The sequence below is a fragment of the Bradysia coprophila genome (genome assembly GCF_014529535.1).
Source record: "Bradysia coprophila strain Holo2 chromosome X unlocalized genomic scaffold, BU_Bcop_v1 contig_173, whole genome shotgun sequence".
NCBI classification, from domain to species: Eukaryota; Metazoa; Arthropoda; class Insecta; order Diptera; family Sciaridae; genus Bradysia; species Bradysia coprophila.
Window position 1 is genome coordinate 1,892,906 of NW_023503302.1, and position 15,790 is coordinate 1,908,695.

Here is a 15,790-nt window from a genome sequence, read left to right on the forward strand (position 1 = left end):
ATTACTGCAAAATAACCCAGGTTCGACTATTTTGTGTGTGTGTGTGTGTGTGTGTGTGTGTGTGTGTTCATATAAACATACAGTCGAGTCACGGGTGTGTATCACATAATATTTTAGGAGAAAACGTGAGTTAAATTTAATGTTGTTCAAATAACATGATCAAAATTAGATTATACTGTAAGTGATATACATGGTCTTATTGATGTCATAAATATACTTGTACGAGAATGAAAATTAGTTCTACCACGCGTCACAAAGTTCTGAGGTAAATATATGAAAGTTTATTTGGGTTCTGTTTGCTCATTGTAAAGTGTATAGAAGATTTAATATGCTTATACGTACACTGAGTAGTCGTATGCGGTGTACCTCTTCACAACTGCACTATTTGATGTGCATATATATAAATGTTAACCAAATGAATAATTAAACGAAAATGGTAGATAAGCGCCTTTAAGTAAGTTTCATGTATCCACAATATAGCGAGATAATACAATGCATAGAATATCACTATATGTGACGTGGTGTCTGTTACATCCACTGAAAACAAACAATTATAAAATTTTCGACTAAAAATGCTCAGTGCTTTTATGCAAATGTTTCTCAAATATGAAATTACAAAAAGGGTTTCTCTAGCATGAGTTATATGGTGGCAGAGATGATGTGCTTTTTTTATACACATACCATGTAGCTGTAATTACACTTAAATGTTAACTCAACGCTTCTGCATAGCTTGTGGTATTGTGGAGCTTATATTTAAATCTCAAAATTTTAATTTTACTAGTGTTAATGATCATCATTAGAATGGATAAATTGTACAGATTTGTTCTTCGTTTATCGATGATTTTTTGAGGAAAAAAGTGCACGAGGAAAATTTGAGAGAGAGAAACATAAATAAATACGATCTCTGGGGAACAACAGCGCGTTCAAATGCTAAAATGTGTGCTCCGACTACAGATTAAGACAATATGACTTTAAAATTTAATTTTCAATCTTGTTACCTACAACGCGAACGTTATTATTATACACACACACAACTTTCTGCATCTCTACCATACGTTTTACTATGCAAAATACATCAAAATTTATACGGAATGTATAAATAAAATTTTCATTTCATTTTGTTACAAAAACATAGAAATATTTGCGGTAGCTTCAGGTGAATGTTTGCATATGTTTTCCGAAACATTTTTAACAAAAAGGTTCATTGTTAAGCTAACTACGGAATAATAAAAAAAAGGGTTGAACAGAGGTGGGAAAATATAATTAATAATGGTTTGAAGTTTGAATGTTCATTTTCGTATCGTACTGTACGGACGGGCGTCAATCTTTTAGTATGGTGTTTTAAACACTGTACAAATATAATATGTGAAGAACATACATGTATGTACACTGGTTACATACGAAGTGGGGTTTTAAAGTATCAAATTCAATTCACCAAAATGCAATACTTAACATTTATTTAAATGAAACAAAGGTCTGAGCATCGAGCCGAAAACTTTCTCGGGAATGAAAATCGTAGTTTTACTCCGACACACATTCGAATTACAATTTCCACTCTGCTTTTTCTCATATCGCTTTTTAATATCCACGAGAAAATATTTGATATTATAAACGAAAGTCGCAGCAGACTAACGACATTTTATATTAAATTTATTCAGCTTCTCATATTTTGACGGTGGTGGTGTGTTTTAATTACATATTTACATTTATGGAACGAAAGACGCTATCTCGGGACTCGTCCATATTTAATTTTTGGGTATCACATTTGGTTTGGCTGGTGTGTAGTATATTTAGAAGATATGTGTAGCACTGCTGAAATGCAGAACACATTTGTCATCCGTTTTATGTATAATAGTCTGGTTTTGAGGATCAAATTAAAGGTGGCATGAAGTTGATGTACATCAATGGCGTACTGTACAAGTTATAATTGGATACAATGTAAATTGGTTATGGTTGGATGACACATTGAAGGAACACTTGGGAATGGCTTTGAAATGGGCATATACAAACTTCGGTCAATTGTATACAAATTTAGAAAACCTGAAACTTTAATTGAAATTTTGAATGAGATTACGGTCAACCGTAAAACATTCAGTCAGATCGTGGCCTTCAAATAAAAAATGACTAGAAATCTGTATTTGAGGTGAATCTATGACTTGACGTTACGTTAACATTATGCTTTAGAAACAGGCCATTAGAATATATATTAGTGTAAATGATAGATTGTAGTATGTTGTAGTGGACATGTAAATCGAAAAAAAAAATGGCGCACGATTGTCACCCTAACGTAATGATGACATAACCAATCCAGCTACGGCAAAAAAAAAGTACCTTCAAAAGCTTGTTGCATCAGGTGTTGCACAAAAAATTCAGGAGTGATTTTGCGGCATTTGACCCAATGGGACAATTGTACTTCTTGCATGTTTTTGAGTTAAAAGTTTGAGATAACTCATTCGTAAAAGTTGTAAAAACAGGATCGGTAGACCACTAGATCTGCTTATTATAGAAAATCGCCAAATTGATATACTGATTTTACATTTAACCTTTCTTTGTTAATGCGGAACTTCATCAATGAAAAGCCTGTAAGAAAATCCGAAAAATTCCACAATCTTTTGTTACTTCCTACGAATATTATGGTCTTATACAATCATCGAAACGCAGACTCACCACAAATCGTCACTCGATGGAATATTATCCTACCTTAAGTTTAGTCGAACGATAGCCTGCAAATAGAAGAGAAATAACGTCAATAATGGTTCAAACAATACAATCAGCTAATGAAAACACCATCGGTAACGATAAAATCGTAAAAGATTTGCGACGCTATCCGATTTCGCTAATGGAAAATAAGTTATCGCGCTAATAGTAGCCGCTAGTCCCCCGCTAATGACCCGAAATAGTAAAAGCAAAAAAAGGCACATCAAATTCATTTAACTTTTTTAATCTTTAAGTGTGGGGTTGCCTAATTTAATTTGACCCGAGTTTAAACTTTTATACTCGAGTATAAAGTTTAAAATATAAAATTTTGACAGAACTAGCATATTGTTGAACGGCTCAGTAATTTGATAATATTTACCACCAAACTATCGTCGGATCTTGATTTTATTGATGAAATCTGCAGAGCTCATATTTCTGAAACTAGAGGCAGTGAGCTGGAAAAAATTATTCGTATTTGTAAATAGTTATTGACAATCCAAACTGTGCTCTCGTGTTGCATGGGAGCACGTGTTCGACGAGCAATGTTTTTAGTTGTCATTCAGTAGCGCTACATATAGGTGAAAAAGTTTTTCCAGCTCACTGTCTTTAGCTTTAGAGACAACAGCTTTACTGATTTCATAAATAAAATCAAGATCCGACGATACTTTGGTGGTAATTATTATCAAATTGCTGAACCATTCATCGATATGCCAGTTCTGTCAAAATTGTATACTTTAAACTTTATACTAGAGTATAAAAGTTTAAACTCGGGTCGGGAATTGCCCTAATACCATTTTCGATTGGTTTGTTGTGTTAACGGCAACATTACTGAAGGGTGTAGCTACCATATCTCTGGAGAGAACTCAACCGGTTTTCATAAACTTGTAAAACCTGAACGCTAGAACATAATTTTTTTGAGCCGTTGTCGATCGGTTTTCAGAGCTATAAGAGCGGAACATTTTGATTTTTTAAATACGTTTTTGTTTGTGATTATGACATTACAGTAGATAATTATTATTATGTTGTAGGAGGGGTAATGAGATCGTTACACTTCTGTACATAACACGAACGAGCGATAGCGAGTCTAGCCCTACTACCACATATATGATTTTATCGTTCCGGGGTGAGTATGTCATACATAAACTGGAAAATATACTGATACACACATACACACACACATTGTGCAAAACAAAACGTGTCAACAAATCCATTTCATTCGAAGTCTCAGTAGCCGAATCGGTTAGAGCGCGTGACTTTTATGCAATGGTCTTGGGTTCGCTCCTCGTCAAATTTTTTTTTTTTTTATAATTTTTTTTAATCAAATATTCACGTAGACTTTCTGAATCCCTTCAAACTAATTTCATTTACAATCAAAACGATATCTGTTTCGATGTATGACTCAACAAAACGTGTTCTTACGTCGTACATGTTGATCAGATCGAGTTTTCAAAGGTTTGTATCTCGGCTACAAGCGTAGGGAGTTGTATGTTGTGATGAAGGAGCTGGGCTTCGAAACAAAACTGATTCGTCTTGTGAAAGCAACATTGGAGGGCACCAGATGTTGTGTCAAGGTGCAAAATGACTTGTCTGACGTTTTTGCTGTAAGGGAAGGGCTGGAACAGGGCGACGCACTGTCGTGCCTGCTCTTCAATTTGGCCTTGGAAATCGCAATGAGACGTGCTGGTATCCAAACCAACAAAACACTGGTGAATGAATCAGTTCAAGTTCTGGGCTTTACAGATGACTTGGATCTCGCCAGTCGTACACATGCAGCAGCGGTAGACACTTTCACCAATCTGAAAATCCAAGCGGAGAGAATGGGTTTGATGATCAACGAATCGAAAACCAAGTACATGAAGGCCGAGCCCAATACGGTTGCCAATCAACAAGGGGACGTGACAAGCATTGGAGAGTACAACCTCGAGGTAGTCGATGAATTCATCTACCTTGGAGCGCTGATTCGTTCGGATGGCGATAATACACCTGAAATCCAAAGACGAATCATGGTGGCAAGCAGATGCTATGACGGCCTAATCAAACATTTACGCTCAAAGTTGATATCGAAGACGAAAGGTGGCGGCGACGATACAACTGTGAATTCAAACATGATTTTGGCGAGCCGGATATTGTGGCAGTGGTAAAAGTCCTACGGTTGAGGTGGGCAGGACATGTAGCATTCATGGACAGGAACAGAGCCACCTCAATGTTATTCCGAAATGATCCAGAAGGGCGAAGAGGAGTTGGACGCCCTAAAATGCGATGGATAGATGGCGTCGAATCAGATCTTCGGGCGCTGGGAATAAGAGGTTGAAAAAAGGGCAGCGAATGCCCGGGCACGCTGGAACCGGATTCTTGACCAGGCCAAGGCCCACAAGTGGCTGTAGCACCGGTAAAATAAAGTAAAGTAAGTATCTCGGCAGATATTATTCCGATTGAAAAACTAATTACGTTACAGAAGCCCTGAGATCACACACTACACACTGGCACTACGCCATGTGTCGTACACGTTATGTACTTTTCGAATTGAATCACATTAGCCGCGAGAATCCAACTAGCAATTTAGCAATTCGTACACATTCGAAGACTCAGTGGTCGAATCGAATGGTTAGCACTGCTTGCTTTCACGCAAAGTTTCCGAGTTCAGTTCTCCTTGGGGTCAGGATTGTTTTCCGAGTTTCTTTCATGTATGCGAATGCAACACAACAGTTGAACCGTTTAGTTTCTTTCATTTAAATGCAGAGTAAAACAAAACTCCCTAGGGACGGGTCGCGGTCGACGATAGATTAATGTATCATATAAAGCTTATATACAGAACCGTTTAATGTATGACATACTCACTCCGGAACGATAAAATCTTCACTCGTATCGGCAAACTCAGATCTCGTGCGCAAACCCTCCCCCCCCATTTACTAACTAGTTGGCGAAATAACTATATACCTGCTGTTTTCGATTATCGAACTATCAGTCACGCTGAGCTTAAATGGGGCTCGAAAATTCAGAAAAAAATCAATCTTTCAGTGAAAAAAAATTGGTTAGGTAGTTTGAGCGATATGATATGGTAGTTCCTATCCGCCCTATGGTAATGTTACCCTTGTAATCGCTGAGCGAAAAGCATTTTACACCGAACATTTGAGCATTATACAAACTTAAAATGTACATGAAGTTTAAAAGCGATGCATTTCACAGTACAATGCAATATGACCTACAACTTATCAGTTGCATTTAAACAAGTCCCATGTTTACCAGTTTGACCGCTCGTCAATAAATTTAAATAAGAAATACTGAATGGTGTGCATGTTTCCAACATATTATTTCAATTTCATTAACCATTTTCCACACACGTGAAAAATAGATGAGAATGATAAAATGTGTAATTTCGAACAAAAAACAAACACCACTCTAGATGCTATAATTGTGATGCACATATATACAATATACATTTTTAAAACATAAAAATATGTGAAAAATAAATATTTCCTGGTATTTTATTGCTCATTTTTTACGACAACTTTACGCGACAACCATTAAATTAATTTATTTAACTTTTTTTTCGGTATTTAATATATATCTGTAGTTAAGGGAGCTGCTATGGTATTTAAATGTTGTTTTTTCATTTCATTCCATTTTTTATTTACTTTTACATTGAAAGTGCGATTACGGAATTGAAGGAAAATTTAAATGAGAGAATTTTAATTTAGTCGTTGGAAACTACTGAATTGAAAAACCATTTTTTAAATGGATCGGTGTTTTCATTTCATAATTATATTCATAAGGCACTACTTTAGCTATCAGAGCTAAGCTCATATAAATATTGGCTTGAATAGTTCGATTAACAGAGAGATTTCACCGTAGTAGACATGAAAAAACTTAACTTTTGAATTGCGCACTCATTGACGGTATGATTTTACCATTGATTAAATGGAACAAGGCCAAGGCTTTATTTATCGGTCTATTTGTTGTCATAACCAATTGGCAAAAAAATTGTAAAGAGAGCTACGTAATACGTATTAGGGCACTTCGAGGAACTATCAACTTCTAGGAAACTTGGTTTTTTGTACAAGAAAATCAGAGCTGACGAAAATTATTTATATTGTCAAAAAAAATCCAACACTTCCGATTTACATCGCCCTTGTAATGATGGTGAGAATATAAAAAAAACGATCAGATTCAATCTAGGGTGTAGCGATTTTTGAAAAAACTCAGCAAGTTCCCTAGCAAGCTCAGACTAAACGAATTTTTACAAGAGATATAAGATCACAAACAAATTCGTTTTTCTGTCTTTTTATGAATTGTGAAGTCATGGTAGCAATACACCTACATTTGCAGACCGTGTAACAACGAGCGCGAAACTCAGACAGATTGTTAAAAACCGAAGATGCTTTGAACAAGCATTGAACATTTTGTGGACCACTTAGAGACTCGTAGAGACTTTCTTTACAACAAAACAAAATTCCATTTAAACAAAGTTTCCAAGTTCCACTCGATCTTCGAATCTGACGGCAAAGTCTACTACATTCATCGAAATCCAGTTTCTAAAAATTGTTCGTTTCATATAAGAATAAACATTTTTAGCAGCTAAACTATCTGATTTCAATTCTGATAATATTAATTTTTATAAAAAGATATTCGTGATAGTTCCCTATAGTCTACTCAGAACCATTTTGTAAATAATTCTCAGCAGCGAACCTACCAAATGACAATCAGATAATGTATGAAATAGTTCTAAACCTACCATCGTTCCAATTTCTTATTGTTATTTTATTTTCCTCTTTCAACAAAGAGGACAGTAAAAACGAATTATTTATTGGACTGAAATGTCGAATCCCATTTGGCCCGTCACTTCTTTGCCAAAGATAATCTAATATTTCTTCCTAACGAAAAACATGCCACGTGGCTTTACGTTTAGCTTTATCCTCTTTTTTTAAAATTCTTTATTATCCAATCAACCAATACATTTTGTTGGGTTTCCTTGGTGTTAGAAAGTATGCATGGCATAATACAGAGAAAGTTTTTTTTTTCTGTATGTTTGAAAATTTTTACAACTTTTTTTAAAAAAACTTGAGATATCGAGGTTGAATGGTGTCTGTGTTATACAACCGGCAAAGGATAACCCATAAATATAACCTTTCTATATATTAAAAAGTCAAACCAGAAATAGTATTGAATCATATATCAAAAGCTGAGTAAAGTAAAAAGTTTTCTGGTGACAATAAATCCATTGAAGCTCTCTAACAGTAAAATATTGGTGATGGTGATGTTGATGGCGAGGGTATAAAATATTTTTCCTTTATGCATATTGGCTTGGCTTTCCCACAAGCATTTCTACCTCATACCGTTCCGTACAAGAACAATGTATGTGATATAAAATCCTCTTTTATCCTAAATGACGAGATGAGTTTATAGTTTATGACTTCAGAAGCGAGAAAAAATTTTGTTTAAAAAAATTCTCATTTAGTAAAACTTTTGATGTGTTTGTTTCATGCAAAAGGGAATGTAGTAACAATAAATCTGATAATGATTAGTGTTTCGGCGCAACCTCAGTGTAATATTGCAAATACTCAGATGTGGATAGTGAAAATCACTTGATGCATAGTTATGCCCGTGACTATAAGTTTCGTAAGTTTCTAAACGATCAGACCGATTCGCTTAGTTCCGCTAGACTTTTTATTTTCGCGATACAATCAAAACATCAACTGAAGCGAGGGTGTTTTTGCATTAAAATTTGTTAGTCATCAATATTCAATTTCAAAATCTAACCTCCCAAAAACTATCAAGATATATGACGGATTGTAATCTCCAAGATAGTTTTTGCCAGTTTATCAAAGACATACATTAATCATCTGTCAAACACACTGACGGGCATCCACCTATCCCCTTTTTCGGCCTATTTAAAATTATCAAATTGACAAAAACGAAATAATCTCTATATTGTATCTCGAGGACATTTCAACACTTTTATATTGAACATTAAGCGTACGTTCAATCAATGTTCAAAACAGGATGAGCGTCTATGTATACTGTGCATATCGATGCCTCCTCTTCACATCATTATAGCCACACAGATACCCGATACATAATACATCTTTTCTACGCCTTTTATTTTTGAGGGCTAGGATGCGCTAACGATGGTAGGCCTAGTGTCTATCACAGCCATCACATATCACAGAAAATCCAAATCGTTGTTAAAATAGACGCATTTGTCCCAAATGACGAATGAATTTTAAAAATAAAATTCTTGTTGAAAGGCCTGTCAACAAGTCAATAATTCGAAAATTGGGACTGACGCTCTCGATATAATTCGTTACATATATTATCCATCTCACAGCAAAATTGCTATGTGCGCCATTTACAAATGTGGCGGTAATTTAATAAATTTTTTACATCCATCAGTGTAGGGTAAAACTACCAAACACGAGTCCTCTACAGTTCATCCGAACAAAAGAAAAGACAAAAATCGCACTCGCATTACAGCTTGGGCCCTACCGTAAGTGATTGTCATTGATTTGTCTGAAGGTTTCAAGGACATTCTAGGTAAATCTACTGTCTCAGTGAGCAATACTGTCTCAGGGAGCAATTGGAGTTCTATAAGAATCGATTATTATAAATTCGAGTGTTAAATTAGCCGGTTAGTCATTGCCGTTACAGATGTTTGCAACACAAATATTATTTAAAATGAGAAACACTAACTGGATCTAGCCTGTGCATTTTTCTTTATTAATTAAAATTATTTTCTTCTTTGTGTAACTTTTCTCGAATATGTCTCATCCCCAAAAAATTATCAATCTTTCGTCTATTTTATACTGAAGTTATAAATAACACGCCAAGTGTTACCTATAGACCCCAATTGCCATCTCATAAATTCTTAATGTGATTCGATCAGTATCCACTTCGAATATTAAATTATATAAAACACCTTTTTTGGGTTCTTCACCGCCTCATCATTTGCTACTCAACAACTTATAAACATGCTGGCAAATAATTTTTTTTTATCTCATTTTATGGTATGGTATGAAAGCTACTATGTAGCAATTTCTTCACATAAACTTATATTATATAGACATGAATTGAATCCCCATGCACAAACCATGCTTACACTACATAAAATATATAGAATATATAAATTCTTATCGTCCAGAATATAATAAAGAGCTGCCATAATGGAGGTGATATATCATCCAACGAGATGACGTTAAACCTTTTGTACCAAAAGAACACACAATCATATAACAGAGTTCTAAACAGTGGCCATTATTTGTGTATAGAAGAGAAAAGATTCATCCGTAAACTACTCAGTTTTATCATCATCCTTTAGACACTACGATCCAATATTACTTTTTCGAACAACAACCGCACCAAACCCTTCTTTGTTTACGTTTTTCCTTATATATAAAACACACAAACGTTGCCGTAACATTTACACTTGTCCTATACTATAAAGTGGAATGAAAAAGGGGGGCTAAGACCAGGACAATGTAACGAATTGATTTTCAAAAATCATTCTTGATATTACCAACAGATACGAAGTTGAAGTCATTGTTTAAAACGTACAATTTTAACATGCCACAGGGTTGAAACTTAGAACGAAATTTATTGTTGCCTACTTATCAAATTTTGTATTTTTGTACATCCCTGGTCGAATTTTGTTTCAAATGAACGGACCTGTTTTATTAATTTTTCGAGAAATCGAAATTTAGAAAACATCTCGAATTTAATTGGAGCGAATCCGACTAAAGTCGACTTCTGCTGAAATCATTTGTTTGAACGGAGGGAAGTTAAAACAACAAATGCTTCTCGATAAAATTGATAAAATTTGATAAATTTGGATGTGGCAATCATCTTCTCGAAAATGTTTGGTAAAATTATCAAATTTCTACGGTCAACAAAGTTGAAAATGTTTGAAAGGATGATTGAAGATCTATTTTCGTCTATGTTATGTTTGTACAAAATATTTTTCGATTTATAAATTTAATCAATAAAATAGTTGAATTTGGATTTTTTTTTACATTTTTCGGGTTTTTTCGTTTACGAAATGAAGATGATCGAGTTTTAGACGGCAGAAGAAAAAAACTAGAACTGGTACTTTGTAGATTCGGACAGTGCATGGTCTTATAGAATTACAATTTTCAAATTCGTACGATTGCCGGGAAAATTCGATTCTCGAGAAATTATGATACTATAAATAAACCACAAGTCAGTTTTGAGTCAGCCTGTGTGTAGGACATTAAAATGACGTTTGAGATACTAAACTCGAGAAAAACTTTTTTCTTTTCTGTACGATCTCTGTACGAGTTGTGCCGAAGGCATCAGCTATGTACCGAGACTGAATATAAATCCATTAATATCCCGGAAACAATGTGGTCTTATACAAAATGCGGACATTTCGTCCCTGAGCAACTTAACATACTTTTTTCATAGTTCACGAGTAAAATAGTACATTTCGTACCAAGGACTAAAAGTCTTTTTATCTACCTAGGTGAAATAATAGCAGTGAAAAAGTGCTATTATTTCGCCGTCGGTAGATAAAATAGCGTATTCACCTCTGTCCAAATGTTTATAACGTCGCCTTCGGCTCATGCAATAATTCCCCAAGTGTCTAAATAAACATGTGGACAGACACGAAATTACACGTAGCAAGTTATGCGAAGCCTTTGCTTTAAAATTTTTTTCTTCTTTTGAATGGATACGAAGTTGGGGCTAACACAAGCTCACTTTGCTTTTTTGTTTCGACCCTTTGACTTTTGACCCTAGGGAAAACAAAAGCATGTAAATAGTCCCCTAGGGTCATAGTGGCTGATTGCATCACTACGAAAAACAAGAGGATTTTATCCCTTGTTATATGAATGACTATATTTCTCGATATACGAATTCACACTAATTCAAGAATTTCGTGTGTTCACACTCGCACCATGTGATGTATATAATCTTCATGTCTTAGGTGATCATTCAATTCCTACAATTTTTACGTGATACGTTGATCACACAAAACATTTTGGAACTGTCTACAATCGAAGCCAATGTTAATTATCTACTTCCTGGCGAGAAAGAAATCCTCCAAGTGAGCAAAATACCATAACATTTGAGGTGAGATTGCTTTGCTCACTATGGCCACAATTACGTTCCACACGATGACGGGCTCGACGCTCTGCGTACGTACTTACATCCGTATATACAGTACAATCAGTCATCTGAAATATCTACTACACGATATTATAGTACGTACAAACCGTACACAACTCTACGACTCAGAAAAATAATTGCTTTGATAAACATTTTCCTTCGTATCATAAAATAATAATAAACAATAATAATAGGATATAGAAATGCTATATAATGTAGAAGGAACAGGGATGGTACCGACATAAACATAAAATATATTATTATACGTTGTGGAAGTGAAATACAATCATGATATAACTCGAAAACCACACACTGTGTTTTCAATACCTCATAGCCGTATAACCAGATATGTATATACGCACATTATATATAACGATTTGTGAGTAGCTTTTGTTGGTTTTTCTGTGTTATCGTGTTGACACCAATAAAATGTTCATCTTGTGCGGAGGTATTGTCTTTAGTTAACAGCCTTAAGTTAATTTGCTTATTTTAGTATTGAGTACACTTTACATTTTACTCCCTTATTGCGAACATGTTTCCGACTACAACAGGTACTCTTTTTTCTGGTATACGGTACAATTATTTCATAAAAATGTATTCACAGTTTATGTGTGTAATACCATATCTATCTTTAACGAAAAGATAAAACTCCACAGGATGCTTCCAACAAAGCTAAATAAATTTTGAAAGTTAATAATTCATGTTTGTTGTGTAATTTATATATGAGATATTCAGTGGAGAAAAATTTGGCAAAAAGAAAATTTTATGTCGACGATAAGAATGTTAATAAGCACACGCAGGATTCATGTAATGTTCTTATATTATATATGGATATGCGGGTGTGTGTGTGTGTGTCTGCGAAAAGATGAATTGCTGTTGGTGTAATGTGCTTGAAAAAGTTAAAGAGAATTTGTAAGCTTTGAGCATATTTTGAATAAATTTATTTAATGTTATGAATATTTATTTTGAAAATTAGTTTATAAATTGTTCAATCGGTGTTGCTTTAATTTTTTGGGGGTGAATAATTTTGTGCTCTTTCTCTCCATATACCTATCTTATTATTTGCGGATATTAAATGTTCTTAAAAACTCACTTTATTTAAAATTTATATTTAATAAACTCCAGATTTAAAATTGAATTATCAAAGTTTGTTTGAACGAGTCAGTGCAATTGTACAATTAGCTTCGGTCTAATATTTTCACAATAAAAGCGAACGAAAATGCAAACGGATTTGTAATAAACAGTCATGCTAGCCGTGCACTCAACGGATTCAGTAATTGGTTGCATTTTATTTGTTGGATTATATTGTGCAGGGGGGTATTTCTAAATTATTATTCACTGGCAAACTGAAATGTAAATGGTCGAGTATACATTTGCGGAATGAAACAATTGTTTTTACTGCCATTACGAAACAAGACTGGATTTTATTTAGTTATACCAAAGTCTTTCCGAATATGTACAGTATAAGCTTCAACTATCCAACTAGGCACAATGTTATGTAAAAAGCATGTAATATCACAATTATCTTTGTCGTACAGATTTAAAAACAAATGTTGTGAGTTTGTTGGCCACCAACAGGTTCTTTTCAATTCAAACTGAACTTTGGCATGAGTCCAGTTTCGAGAATATCTTCATTAAATAATTTTATAAATTTAAGCTAGAGTCTGCCTCCATCGCTTATTAGATCAAAATCGTTTCTCGTTTTTCCCTTATCTGTTTTGGACGATTTATTTTATGCCATTTCTTAAGTTGAAAGAAAGGTGAAAGGGAAAAAAAACTTTGGACTTTTTGCCTAACATAAGTCTATCAATACAAATACGTAAAGCTTTCATTAGACGCGGACAATATACACGTAGTGTGTATAAAATACATGATGTACGTAATACTCATACATACCCCCCAATTAGACCCGAAAATAGCATTTATACGATATTGGATTTTCTTTCGGTGTACTGCACGACCCCATTGATTGAGTGTGTAGTGTACAGAACACATATATCGCCTTTCATCTCAATTGAAATTTAATTGAAATTCAATCTCTCAAGAAATACCCAACCCACAGTTTCAGCAATTTCAAGATACAAAAAAAAGTATTTCTGTTCTAAGGGATTCCTTTTTATTTTAATTAAAATGTTTCCTTTTGCGTTCACTCAGCCTCGAGTAGGATTTCCATGTCAAAATAAAATAATTATGAATTTTCTCAAAAACATCTTGATTATTAGATTAAAAAGCAATTAAATATCGTGGATCCCCAATGTATACCAATTGAAAGAACAATAAAAGAAACAAACAGAGAGAGGAAGAAAAAAAACGCAGAAAAAAAAAAAGAAAATCTCGTCGTCAACAAAAATTCAGCCGCAAAATCAAACCACAATCACGATGCGACTGGTGTAGAAGCAGTATAAGACCGAAAGAAAATATCGGATTTCTATTTCAGGTCGTAATGCCACTAATATTTCAGCATCAACATAAATTGACCTTAATTTTCATCGTTTTCTATTATTTTTCTCGTTCTGTCGGTCTGAATTTGTATTCAACCGCAATCTATATACATAATGCGACGTGTCCCACGGGAGAAAACAATTAGATGAAATAAAGTGACGGAAAATTTATAAATTTTTGAACATTTCTTTGCTGTCGTTATTTCGTGAAACCATTATTCAGGGGAAAAAAATAGAACTTTAATGTAACATGCATAAAACACTCGAACATTTATATTCCATATTACATCCAGGTGAACGTATAAGATGATTATTTTGCCTTTAAAATATGTAATTTTTCCTATTTTTTATTTTTGTTTTATCGCATTTTTATTTTCCTTTCGGCAATGTGTGGAATATTTTCTACGTTTTTTGTTCTCTCTCCATCTCTCCGTCTGTCTTCCTTATATTTTCTAAATTTATGTTTATTTCAATTTGTCTCCAGAGACTAAATTAGATATTTATTGATTCAATTAGTGGATTATCTTTTTTCTGCTATGCTACAATTTTTGAAAATCGTAAGAAACAGAGAAGAAGAAGAACCGACTGAGAACATATAATACGACGAAGGTTCTGAGCAACAAAGTGAAGTTATTTCTCATTATTTTTAAATTGGAAAGAAATGTTTCTGTTTTGTACGTCAGGCTTAGTCGTTTTAAGTAGAATGTAGTTGTTGGGAAATACCTTATAGACGATTATGGAAACGAGCTTACCTCTAAGGTGTATCGTCGTGTTGATATGGTACAAAAACGACTTTATATATATTTTTAATGAGTCTAAACTATATACGTATATGGTGTGTGTAATGGTATGGGTTGTCACATTTCCTTTTTCTCTTTTTTCATGTGATGTGTGAAATGTTTCGGAAAATTGTGTGTGGGTATGCCATTAGTTCAATTGAAATGTTTAAGAACATTAAGCTCTCTCTCAATTGTAGAGCTCCTTTGGAGTTGGTTAGATATTTGGCTATAACACAGTGGATGTCAGTTAAATCTATGCAGGAAGTTGCTGCAGGTATTTTTCAAATGGTCCACTCATACAAACAAAAGGGGGAAATAGTTATACATACGTCCGTGGTAAAACCGTATAGGACGTATGAGCAGTATAGGGACCAAATGATCGGACCCGAAAAGGACTCCTTTCAAAGGAGTCACAAAGGAATAAACATGACATGTCGAGGTACAGTAAAATGGGCAGTACGTCGTGGTATCAATCTTTTATCTGTTTAGTCCACTTTGTTAAACTCATTCACATCTTGTGACTCGTACACATGTGACTGAGTAGAGCAAAGTGAACTAATAAAAATAACTGACACGACGGTACTGTTAGATATGTTAAGACTCTAAGTGTTCTAAAAAATACGTTTCGGAATTTTCTCTAAATAATAGGCAATTTGCCCCTAAGGAATTTGTATACAATTTGTAATATTGGATTTAATTTCAAGTTTATTAAGATGAAACTCATTGAGCCATCATGTAACATTAATTAACATTATG

At 34.2% G+C, this 15,790-nt stretch overlaps 1 protein-coding gene across 3 annotated transcripts in view; it reads right to left on the reverse strand.

Annotated features, from left to right (window-relative positions):
• The window catches only part of LOC119068081 (teneurin-a), a 289,470-nt gene that overhangs the window by 256,523 nt on the left and 17,157 nt on the right, over nt 1-15,790 (reverse strand). For all 3 annotated transcript variants that reach the window (XM_037171490.1, XM_037171489.1, XM_037171488.1), the window contains exon 2: nt 2,701-2,723. The gene's annotated coding sequence lies outside the window, so the exon portion shown is untranslated. The remainder of the gene's footprint in view (nt 1-2,700; nt 2,724-15,790) is intronic.